Below are 12,468 nucleotides of genomic sequence, written 5' to 3'. Positions count from 1 at the left end.
AAAAAAAAAAAAAAAAGTAAAAGTAGCCTGTAATGCAAAATTGGGGATAGGAGGAGGAACTACTACATCTCTATCAAGTGAAACAGGGTGAATAAATTTAATGAAATAAATGTGTCTGGTAGACACCTAGGTAGCTGCTCATAAATGAAGTAGCTATGATTGTACTAACATAGAATGGTAGCTGTGATACAGTAAGTACAAAAGCAGAATACATAGTTCCCATGTGTCTAACACTGTATATATAGGAATAGATATGCATATACATTATAACAATATAAATCTTTGTAAATGCATAGATAAAAATATAAAAACTCTTAGAGGTGAAATCTATGAAACAGGATTTGGAAGGCAAAGGATGACATTTACTTTTCCACTCTTTGAAATTCTTTACAGAAAGGTATGATTTTTATCAGTGTTTAAAGAGAACATGAAAGGATAAAAGAAAAAAGCATTAACTAAGCAGAGTCTGGGAGAAATGAGAATGGCCAGCTGTCTGATGCCCTTACCTTTCCTGAGACAAGTTCTTGCCATAGGCTTTGCTGACAAAATCTGTTAATTGAAACTTTGGGCAAGATGCTGTGTCTTTCCCACAGTCTTCAAAGTGCACGGAGAGAAAGAGTTCACTCAGAAGCTGCAGCACTTGGGAGTGGGCCATGTTTCTTGCTGTGCATATGTTTAGGGCCGCATAAAACACTCCCTCCAACCACTTGATCTTAAGGATTATTCCCCCTACACATCAGTGAGAAGGTAAATACCAGTTAGCACCACCAAAAATGAGTTGCAGAGAACCTAGAATAAACCCCCAACAGTGAATAGCCACCTTTTTGAATAGCCACCTTTTTTCCAAGACAGGTTGGTAATATGAACCACAAGATAAACAAGCCCTACTTGTGCCCTTTATAATATATCATGTGTTGACCATCCCAAAGGCGGACAGATACGACTAATGTGGACATTGCTAATGGCAAAAAGTGTCTCTAGAATAGTCGTCGCTAATAAGGAGAAGGAACTGGGGAAAACTGCAAGATTAGAACAGGGAAAAGCCATTTTAGTCCAACATTACATCCTCCTATTGAAATGAGCTATCTCCTCTTTTGGTTTTTAGTTTGTCCTTAAGAAGTCCAAATGATCAGGCTTCTCAGCTCTTCCTAAGTAGTTCTCCTGCAGTACCTTGTGCCTTACACACATACACACACACACACACACATAGAGAGAGAGAGAGAGAGAGAGAGAGAGAGAGAGAGAGAGAGAGATATTACATAAGATTGGGGCCAAGGAGGCTTTTGGTCATGTGAAATGTTTATCTTCCTGGAAGATGTTCATAAACACCAAAAGTTGATTTCCACAAGGTAGGTGAATACTAAGAGATGATTGATATACTTGGTCTGATCTGATCTTATGAAATATGAAATTTTCACGATCATAAAAATGCTATGTTTTCACATTGAAAGAACAGTGGAATCTTGGAGCTAAAAAGGACTGTAAGAATCAACTCAAATGACCTTCACTTGAGACATGAGTTAATCTTTGCAGGAGATGCAGCTATCCAGCCTCTGTTTGAATATCTCCAATACTGTCATCTCATTACTCTATATATTATAAAATGCTTGCTTAAGTAGCCTAAATGCAATTAATGAAATAAGAAGTTGCAATGTTAAAAAAATAAAGAAAGAATAGTTATCAGGTCTCTATACTTATATTTACACACTTCAATTAAGTAGAAAGGTGGAGATTTCAATTCATATTCCAAGTGGATTACCAAGAAATTCTTGGAATGAAGCAAATAAATAGAGTTGTGAGCATGTAACTGAATATTCATGCATTGTTATGAAAAGGGGGTGTTGCTCAGTAGTCAAAAATGAGACTCTGAATTCAGAATAGCAGGATAAGCTCTTAAAGTCTCAGTTTTCTTATCTGCAAAATGGGGTTAATAGCAGTATTTACACTTTTTAGTTGTTTTGAGAATAAATGGGATAATCCATGAAGATTGCCTGGCACACAGCACATGCTCAACCAGTATTAATAAGATGAACAGTGTTGGTATTAGTAATATATACAAGAGGATAGGAAAACACAGTGCCTTACTTTGAGGTGGCCTTGACTGGCTAATCATACATTTTCCAGGAAGGTGTCCAGTGCTGAATAGGTGAGAACAACAAGGTCATCTTTTTTATCATCACCATAGGCTGTTGAGACACAAGGGACCTCAGAGGTCAACCAGTCTGGATCTTTGTTTAGGAAGCAATGAAAGAGAAGCCTAAATCATACTCTAACAGAAGTAAATCTCTAGGTTACTCCCTTCATAATTTTTAAAGAATATGTGAGGCCGGGCGCGGTGGCTCAAGCCTGTAATCCCAGCACTTTGGGAGGCCGAGACGGGCGGATCACGAGGTCAGGAGATCGAGACCATCCTGGCTAATACGGTGAAACCCCGTCTCTACTAAAAAATACAAAAAACCAGCCGGGCGACGAGGCGGGCGCCTGTAGTCCCAGCTACTCGGGAGGCTGAGACAGGAGAATGGCGTCAACCCGGGAGGCGGAGCTTGCAGTGAGCTGAGAGCCGGCCACTGCACTCCAGCCTGGGCGGCAGAGCAAGACTCCGTCTCAAAAAAAAAAAAAAAAAAAAGAATATGTGATTCGAGACAAATAGGAGGTAGACAAAAGTTGGAGCAACTCAGAAGGAAGGAGCCAATTCTGGGTACCAGCCTCCATGGCTTTGCTTCTCTGCTCCCTTTACCTCAAATGATTATCCCCATATTTCTGCCTGTTTAAATCCTTTAACGTCCACCACAGTGTTATGTCTTTAAAAATCTTTTGATATCTCTAATCCCACAGACGTTCTTTATGGTGCTTCTATATTCATCAAACATTTATTGAATGCATGCTTGTACATGAGGCTCCAAGCTACGTTTTCATACAGAATTGAAAGGCTCAGACTGTAACTTCAAGGTATTTGTATTTAAGACGGAAATGGGGGCTTTGAGCAAGCACTGAGTGTTCTCTTCCTACAAGTGTTTAGCCAGGGGCTATCTGACCAAAGATTAATAAAGAAAAAAAATAATAATAATAATTTAAAAAGTAAACAAAATGTCACAAAGCTTTCTGTCTCATATTGTAGTTTATCTTCCCATTAGATTGTTTGCTTATTGAAGACAGGAATAAGGTCTTACTCCCCTTTGGGTCTCTTTATAATACCTATTATAGAGCTGTATTAGACCCTATGGAGGAACTAAATTGGTTTGAATTGAAAACTAGCCACTACCAAAGAAAAGATTATTGGAAAATGCTGAAAGAAAGTAAGAATTTCATAGCTTGAAGAATTTTATAGCTAGAAGGCACTTACATGTCATAAGAGGTAGCAATTTGTCTTTTCTTTTTCCTTTACACTAGGAGAAGTGCAGGTGAGATATAAAGGAATGAAAGAAATATTAAATGCTGGAATAAATTTCGGAGATGCAACGGAGAATTTTTCTTGACAAATTTATTAAGAAAAGACTTAACCTACTAATTTTAGGGGTAAGTGTAGCTCTGTTAGGTGGAAATAGTTTACACTTGCTGCTCAAGTGTGGTCCCTGGGTCAGCAGCATTGGTGTTGCCTGGGAACTTACTGGAACTGCAGGTTATTTACATGCACATTCAAGTTTGGGAATGCACTGGCCTGCACGATGACCTCCGAATATGCCATCTGGTTCCAGGCACTCATATTATGGGGGAGAATACAAATAGAAATCTAGGCCAGGTGAAAATAATTCATAAATTCATGGCAATAAATTAACTTTACCACAAGCACCTGAAATAATTTGGGTTCTCTTTTAGAGAAATTGACCTGCATACTGGTATTCTGCGCGTGTGTGAGAGCGGGCATGTGTGCGTGTGTGCGTGTGCGTGCGCGCGCGTGCACGCGTGTGGTTTAAGTAGATCAGCAATTTACCGGGCAACATGAAAATTCAATTTAAAAAGTTTAATGATTGCTTTGTGCTACCGAAATTAAGTATAAGTAGATGTTACCCTGATGTGCTGTAAGGATTTTCAAAATCACATCAGTTACTCTAGTTAATGTATGCCCATTTTGTTTCTTTTGAGGAAATAAACCCCTTAAGGTTAGTCAACAAAACATTTCATTTATTGCCAAAGAAAAAAAAAATCCTCTTTTAAGACCTGTACGCTTGTTTATTTTCCACAGTTTATATTTAGACTTAAAATTATTTATGTTTAACTTCAGTACCAACTTTCTATTGAAATTTAAATACCTTAAGCTCCTGAAGCCCTCGAGATTTGGAATTTTTAATGAAAGCTGTACTGGCATATTAATCACGTGCCTTGAATTCTCAGAATCAAAGAATGCATGGGCTTTCAAGACTATAGAGCAGTTTGCAAATATAAGACATTATCAGTATCACTACTAATAATTATTATATGACTTAAACCCTCTGTGCCTCAGTTTATTTATCTCCAAAACGGGTATGGTAGGTTGTCTTATAGGTTATTATGTGAATCAAATAAGTTAATAAATGTAAAAAGCTGAGATGTAATACATGTAAAAAGTTAGCACATAATAGAGATTTAACTAGTGTTAGCTATTATTATCTAATGTTTGTTTCTATGCATTACTCAGTTTGAAAAATACTGTTTGAATTCAGGTATGTAAAAATGTTGCATCTTTTCAAAGACACTCATTGGGTTTTCGTTGGATGCATTATACTAAAATCAATTTAATCATTAAAGAAAAACACACTTTGAAACTATTAAGCAAGATATATATATTTTTGTTGTTGTTGTTGTTGTTGTTGTGTTTTCTGAGATGGAGTCTTACTCTGTTGCCCAGGCTGGTTTGCAGTGGCGCGATCTCGGCTCACTGCAACCTCCGCCTCCCAGGTTCAAGCAATTTTCCTGCCTCAGCCTCCTGAGTAGCTAGGATTACAGGTGTGTGCCACTACACCCAGCTAATTTTTGTATTTTTAGTAGAGACAGGGTTTCACCATGTTGTCCAGGCTGGTCTCAAACTCCTGACTTTGTGATCCACCCTCCTCGGCCTCCCAAAGTGCTGGGATTACAGGTGTGAGCCACCACGCCCAGCCTAAGCAAGATTTTTTTAAAAGCCAATTTTTTGGTACAGAACCAGTCTAAGAAAAATCACCCTCAAATTATTTTTTTCTATGACATCTATCTCCATGTGATCATGGAGAATAAAGTCATTATTATACGGGAGAGGGTTTTCCATGAAGCTGTCTATTCCTAGGAATAAGAATTTAAATTCTAAGGGACAAGTGCATATTGTATTACAGAAAGTGTCATGCATAGGTGGTGATTGCTAATAACAAATTTTAATGATGACGGTGGTGATCGTCTCAGTCCTTTTTGCATTCCTCTAAAAGAATACCTGATGATGGGTAGTTCATAAAGAAAAGAATTTTATTTGGCTCACAGTTCTGGAGGCTGTACAAGAAGCACAGCACCAGCATCTTCTGGTGAGGGTCTCAGGAAGCTTCCAATCATGACAGAAAGGGAAGTGGAGCTGGCATGCAAAGTGGCGAGAGAGAGAACGAGAGAGAGGAGGAGATGCCAGGCTTTTTGACAATCAGTCATGACATGAACTAATAGAATGAGAACTCACTCATTACTGCAAGGATGGCACCAAGCTGTTCATGAGAGATTCGCCCCCATGAGCCGAACCTCCCACTAGGCCCCACTTCCAACATCTGGGATCAAATTTCAGCATGAAATTTGGAGGGTGAAATATCCAAACTACATCAGGGATGATGAGTAATAAGAAAAAATAAGGCCAGGCACAGTGGCTCACCCTGTAATCCCAACACTTTGGGAGGCTGAGGTTGGCAGATCACTTGAACCCAGGAGTTTGCGATCAGCCTGGACAACATGTCCAAACCCCGTCTCTGCAAATAATACAAAAAATTAGCCAGGTGGGGTGGTGCGTGCTTGTGATCCCGCTACTCAGAAGGCTGAAGTGGGAGGATTGACAGCCTGGGAGGTTGAAGCTGCAGAGAGCCAAGATTGCACCACTGCATTCCAGCCTCAGCAACAGAGCCAACAGAGCAAAACCCTCTCTCAAAAAAAAAAAAAAGAATAAGAAAAAATTCACATTACTACTTACCCATCTTATCCCCCTGGCCCACAAGAAATTAGATTAGTCAGTTAAACTACCGAAAAAAAGTTACATGTAGACATATATAGAGAGATTGTTTTTAATGCCCTATAAATATGTTCCTCAGGAACTGACTTCAACTAATATGAAGTCACATTTCAAGACCTTTATAATAAGCAGTGTGTGCAACCTCAGAAACCATATTTCAGAAAATCCCTGAAAATTTATATTCAGTTTTCTAATTTAGATATCCATAGACTGGGTGGTGTTTGGATCAGTTTCCCAAAGTAAACTCTTACAGAACCACCTTCCATGAGGAATTTCATTTCTTCCTGTGAATACATCTAGACATCTACCTATAAAAGAGATTTTCATATCTACCTTTTTGATATGAGGAGTGAAAAAAAGTCACTGATTTTCGAATGACTCAAAGTTTATGCAGTTAACAGAGAAAACAGAATAAAACACACACATAACATCAGAAATTTCCAGGAGTACATGCAGATTCCCAGCTCAGTTCCAATGGTGATTTGCTGTAAATCATTGCTAATAAGGGATTAATAAGGGAAATGCTTATTATTTAGGGAAATTACTTAGGAAAAGCAATGCCTACAGCTGAGGTAGGTAGGGTTCTGAGTATTTTCAAATCCTTTCTGGATACCTCTTTACCACATTTTCTGTAAACACTGAGGAGCACAAGATTCCCACCTTAGCCTTCCTCTCCTCTCACTCTATCTATTCTTCTTGATTGAATTTATGTACACCTGTTGCTGCAACAGTGGTCTTCAGGATGACTCCCAAATTAGTATCTGCAGTTCTAGCCTGTCTCCTGAGACCAAATCCTGTATTTTGAACAGCCTATTGGGAATTTCTGCATGGAGATCCCACAGTTACCTAACATTCAACATTATTCGAATCTAATCTACTATCTCCTCCCCCTAAACCTGCTCTACCTCATGTATTTCCTGCTTTAATTAATGATCCCACCAGCCAGCCAGCCTGCCCAAACCGATTCCATGTCCTCACACATCCTCACCACTCATGGACTTTAAAGCGCTTCAACCATGGCTTCCTCTCTGTGAACCAATGCTTCAGGGATTTTCTCCAAGCTCCAAAACATCTTTAGGTATAGACCATTTCATTTTAATCTGTTTTTAGCACTCAAACCACTCTTTGGGACCAAACAAAGGTGTTTTAACCTGAGGCACATGGACTATCAACAATAGGCAGACTCTGTAACTCTTCTTGCCCATTCTTACACCAAAGCCTGGCTTCCAGGCAGACACATAGCGAGACCCACATCTCTGAAAAATATTTTTTTAATTGGCCCAGCATAGTGGTGTATGCCTATAGTCCCAGCTACTTATGAGGCTGTGGCATGAGGACTGCTTGAGCCCAGGAGTTTGAGGCTGCAGTGAGCCATGACTACACCACTGTACTCCAGCCTGGGCAACAGAGTGAGACCCCATCTTAAAAACAAAGGTAGGAAAAAATATAGCCTGAAGAGACAATACAATCATAAAAACCAGACTCAAATATGAGAAATATTTTAAACCATCAGACAAGGAATTTAAAATTATAATGATTAATCGCTTAAAAGCCTTAATGGAAAAAGTAACCAACCTGCAAGATCACATAGTTGATTTCAGCAGAGAGGTGAAAACTATAAGAAAAGATCAAATGGAAGTGCTATAAATGAAAAACACGGTAATAAAGATGAAGAATTCATTTAACAGGTTCTTCGATAAACTTGATACAGCTGAAGAAAGAATTCATGAATTTCAAAATAGGTCAACAGAGGCCAGGTACAGTGGCTCACAGCTGTAATCCCAACACTTTGGGAGGCTGAGGTAAGTGGATCACCTGAGGTCAGGAGTTCGAGGTCAGCCAGGCCAACACGGTGAAACCCTGTCTCAGGCTGGGTGTGGTGGCTCACACTTGTAATCCCAGCACTTTGGGAGGCCGAGGCAGATGGATCATGAGGTCAGGAGATCAAGACCATCCTGGCTAACATGGTGAAACCCCGTCTCTACCAAAATACAAAAACAAAATTAGCCAGGCGTGGTGGCGGGCGCCTGTAGTCCCAGCTACTCAGGAGGCTGAGGTGGGAGAATGGTGTGAACCCGGGATGGGGAGCTTGCAGTCAGCCGAGATTGTGCCACTGCACTCCAGCCTGGGTGACAAAGCGACAGCGAGATTTCATCTCAAAAAAAAAGAAAAGGAAAGAAAGAAAGAAACACCATCTCTACTAAAAACTACAAAAAAAAAAAAAAAAAAAGCTGGATGCAGTGGTGGATGCCTGTAATCTCAGCTACTCAGGAGGCTGACGGCAGAAGAATCTCTTGAAACTGAGAGGCGGAGGCTGTGGTGAGCCAAGATCATGCCACTGCACTCCAGTCTCGGTGAAAGAGTGAGACTTCATCTCAAAAATTAAAAAAAAAAAGAAAAAAAGAAAATAGGTCAACAGAAATTACACAAACCAAACACAAGGAGAAAAAAAAGAGTTAAAAGCAATTTTTAAGCCAGAGTATCCAAGAGATCTGGTACAGTACCAAACTGTCTAAAAATTGGAATTTGAGAAGGAAGAGACAAGTAGTAGGAGGAAAAAAACAACCAACAGGGCATCACAAATAAGAAATATAGCAGATTTCACATCAGAAACTACACAGTCAAGTGCTAAATGAAATGGTGTGACATCTTTAAAGTGCTAAATGGGAAAAAAGAAAAAAAATAACCTGTTAACCTGAAGACATCCTTCAAATATTGAGAGAAATAAGGATTTTCTCAGACAAATAAAAACTGAGGGAATGTGTTGCCAACAAATATACTCTAAACAAATGTTAATGTAAGTTTTTCAGGTATAAGAAATATACTGTCAGAAACATGGATCTATACAAGCAAATGGAAAATGTTTGAAATGAATTAAATCAAGATAAATGTATTGGGTTGAATAGTGTTCCCCTAACATTCATGTCTAACCAGAATGTGATCTTATTCGGAAACAGGGCCTTTGAAGGTGTAATTATTTAAGTTAATATGAGATTATACTGGATTAAGGTGGGACCTAAACACAGTCAGTGGCATCTTTATAAGAAAAGGAGAGGACAAATAAAGACACACACAAATGAGAGCGCCATGCAAAAATAGAGGCAAAGACTGGAGTCATGCAGCTACAAGCCAAGGAACAACAGAGATTGTCAGGAACCACTAGCTGTTAGGGAGAAACAGAAAGGTATTCTTCCCTAGAGCCTTCAAATTGGGTTTTAAAAGGCAGCATCCAACTATATACCGTCTAAAAGAAACCCACTGTAAATATAAGGAGAGCGGAGAGTTGAAAGTAAAAGAAGAGAGAAAGATATACTATGCAAATGTTGCATAGTAAAAGTGGGCAAAGGATATATTAATTTTAGACAAAATAGACTTCAGAATGAAGGAAGATCACCAGGGATTAAAGGAACATTGCATAACGATCAATCAAATCTCCACAAAGACATTATCCTTTAAGTGTAAGCACCTGACAAAGAACTTCAAATTACGTGAGGCCAAACCTGACAGATCTGAAAGGAAAAATAGATAAATGCACAATTATAGTTGGAAACTTCTACACGCCTTTCTCATTAACAATAAATATCAAGCAGAGCATATTCTTTGGCCATAGAGAATAATAATATTAGAAAGATACCTAGAATATTCCCAAATATTGGCTATTAAACAATACATTTTAAGATAACTTATGAAACAAAGAAAGTCTCAAAGGAAATTTTTAAATATTTTGAATTGAATGAAAATAAAACAATAAATCAAAAATTCTGAAATACAGCTAAAGCAGGGTTTAGACAGAAATATGTATCACTTAATGTGTATATTAGAAAAGCCTGTGTCTATAATCATTGACCTAAACTTCTGCCTTAGAGAAAGAAGAAGATATCAAACCCAAAGCAAACAAAAGTAAAGAAACAATAAAGATTTGAGAAAAAAAATCAATGAAATTGAAATAGAGAAAAATCTGTGAAAATAAACTAGTTCTTTAAAAAGAGCAATAAGATTGATAAACATCTAGGCAGGCTGACTAAGAAAAAAAGACGGAAGACACAAATTATAAATGTCAGGAATAAGACAAGAGCGATCAATACTGACCCTACATTAAAAGGATAATTATGGAATACTACTACTTGACAGCATAGATGAAACACAACACTTTCTTGAAGACATCAGAAGGTCCCAAAACTCACTCAAGAAGAAGTGGATAACCTGGATAGTTCTATGTATGTTAAAGGAATTGAATATTTAGTTTAAAACATTCCAAAAAAGAAAAGTCCAGGCCCATATGACTTGGGTTTTTTTTTTCTTTTCTTTTTTTTCTTTTCTTTTTTCTTTTTTTTTTTGAAACTTGGTAGATTTTATTCAAACAATAAATCACTAAAACAAAAAAAAAGAAAAGGAAAGGAAAAAAGGACAGGATAATTGGAAAAACTTGAACATACTGACTTGCTAATGCCTTAGTAGACATTATTTTCTTTTTTTATATTAATTTTTTAAGTTCTGAGGTACATGTGCGGGATGTGCGTGTTTGTTACATAGGTAAATGTGTGCCATGGTGGTTTGCTGCACCTAACAACCCATCACCTAGGTATTAAGCCCGGCATGCAAATGACCCCCATTAAAAAGTGGGCAAAGGATATAAACAGACACTTCTCAAAAAAAAGACATACTTGCAGCCAACAAACATATGAAAAAAACCTCAACATCACTGATCATTAGAGAAATGCAAATCAAAACCACAATGAGATACCATCTCACACCAGTCAGAATGGTGTTTATTAAATAGTCAAGAAACAACAGATGCTGGTGAGATTGTGGAGAAACAGGAACATTTTTACACTGTTGGTAGCAATGTAAATTAGTTCAACCATTGCGGAAGACAGTGTGGTGATTCCCCAAAGATTTAGAACTGGAAATATCATTTAACCCAGCAAACCCATTAACTGAGTATGGATCCAAAGGAATATAAATCATTCTTTCTTTTTGTTTTATTTTATTTTATTTTAGTTTAGTTTAGTTTTGGAGACAGAGTCTCAGTCTGTCACCCAGGCTGGAGTGCAGTGGCGTGATCTCGGCTCACTGCAACCTCTGCCTCCCAGGTTCAAGCGATTTTCTTATCTCAGCCTCCTGGGTAGCTGGGACTACAGGCACATGCCACCACACCCAGCTAATTGTTTTTGGTTTTTGTTTGTTTGTTTGTTTTGTATTTTTAGAAGGGACAGGGTTTCACCATGTTAGCCAAGATGATCTCTATTTCCTGAGCTCATGATCCACCCACCTCAGCCTCCCAGAGTGCTGAGATTACAGGCGTGAGCCACTGTGCCCGGCCTAACTCATTCTATTATAATGATACATGCAGGCATATGTTCTCTGCAGCATTATTCACAATACCAAAGACAGGGAATCAACTCAAATGCCCATCAATGACAGACTGGATAAAGAAAATGTGGTATATATACATCATGGAACACTATGCAGCCATAAAAAGTAATGAGATCATGTCCTTTGCAGTGACATGGATGAAGCTGGAAGCCATTATCCTCAACAAACTAACACAGAAACAGAAAATCAAAAGCTGCATGTTCTCACTTACAAGTGAAAGCTGAACAATGAGATCACATGGACACAGGGAGGGGAACAACACTCACTGGGGCCTGTTGGGGAAGGGCAAAGCAAGTGGGGAGAACATCAGGCTTACATGATTTCACTGTTGAATTTGACCAGGCATTTAAGGAACACATTACACCAATTATAAACAATTTCTCACAGAAAATATAAGAGGAGAGAAACTTCTGCACATATTTCATATGGCCAGCATGAGCCTAATAACAAAACTAGACAAAGATATTACAAGAAAACTAAAGATCATAAATATAGATGTAAAAGTCCTCAACAAAATATTAGCAAATTGAATCCAGAAGTATATAAAAAGAATAATACATTGCAATTAATTGAGATTGATTCTAGGAATGCAAAGTTAGTTTATCATTGAAAAAGTCAATCCATATAATTTACCATATTAACAGACTAAATAAGAACACACACACACACATATATATATATATATTATTATACTTCAAGTTCTAGGGTACATGTGCATAACGTGCAGGTTTGTTACATATGTATACTTGTGCCATGTTGGTGTGCTGCACCCATCAACTCGTCAGCACCCCATCAACGCGTCATTTACATCAGATATAACTCCCAATGCAATCCCTCCCCTTCCCCCCCTCCCCATGATAGGCCCCAGTGTGTGATGTTCCCCTTCCCGAGTCCAAGTGATCTCATTGTTCAGTTCCCACCTATGAGTGAGAACATGCGGT

At 38.4% G+C, this 12,468-nt stretch overlaps 1 long non-coding RNA gene across 1 annotated transcript in view; it reads right to left on the bottom strand.

The window, feature by feature from the left end:
- Positions 1 to 2,121: 2,121 nt before the first annotated feature.
- Positions 2,122 to 12,468, bottom strand: part of LOC108531358 (uncharacterized) — a 76,002-nt gene continuing 65,655 nt past the window's right edge. The window contains exon 5 of the long non-coding RNA XR_001886147.1: positions 2,122 to 2,186. This is a non-coding gene — a long non-coding RNA (uncharacterized LOC108531358). The remainder of the gene's footprint in view (positions 2,187 to 12,468) is intronic.

Source organism: Rhinopithecus bieti, unplaced genomic scaffold (genome assembly GCF_001698545.2).
Source record: "Rhinopithecus bieti isolate Rb0 unplaced genomic scaffold, ASM169854v2 scaffold_1234, whole genome shotgun sequence".
Classification (NCBI taxonomy): Eukaryota; Metazoa; Chordata; class Mammalia; order Primates; family Cercopithecidae; genus Rhinopithecus; species Rhinopithecus bieti.
Note: the sequence above shows the minus strand (reverse complement) of the source record. Positions and strands in the feature narration are given on the sequence as shown.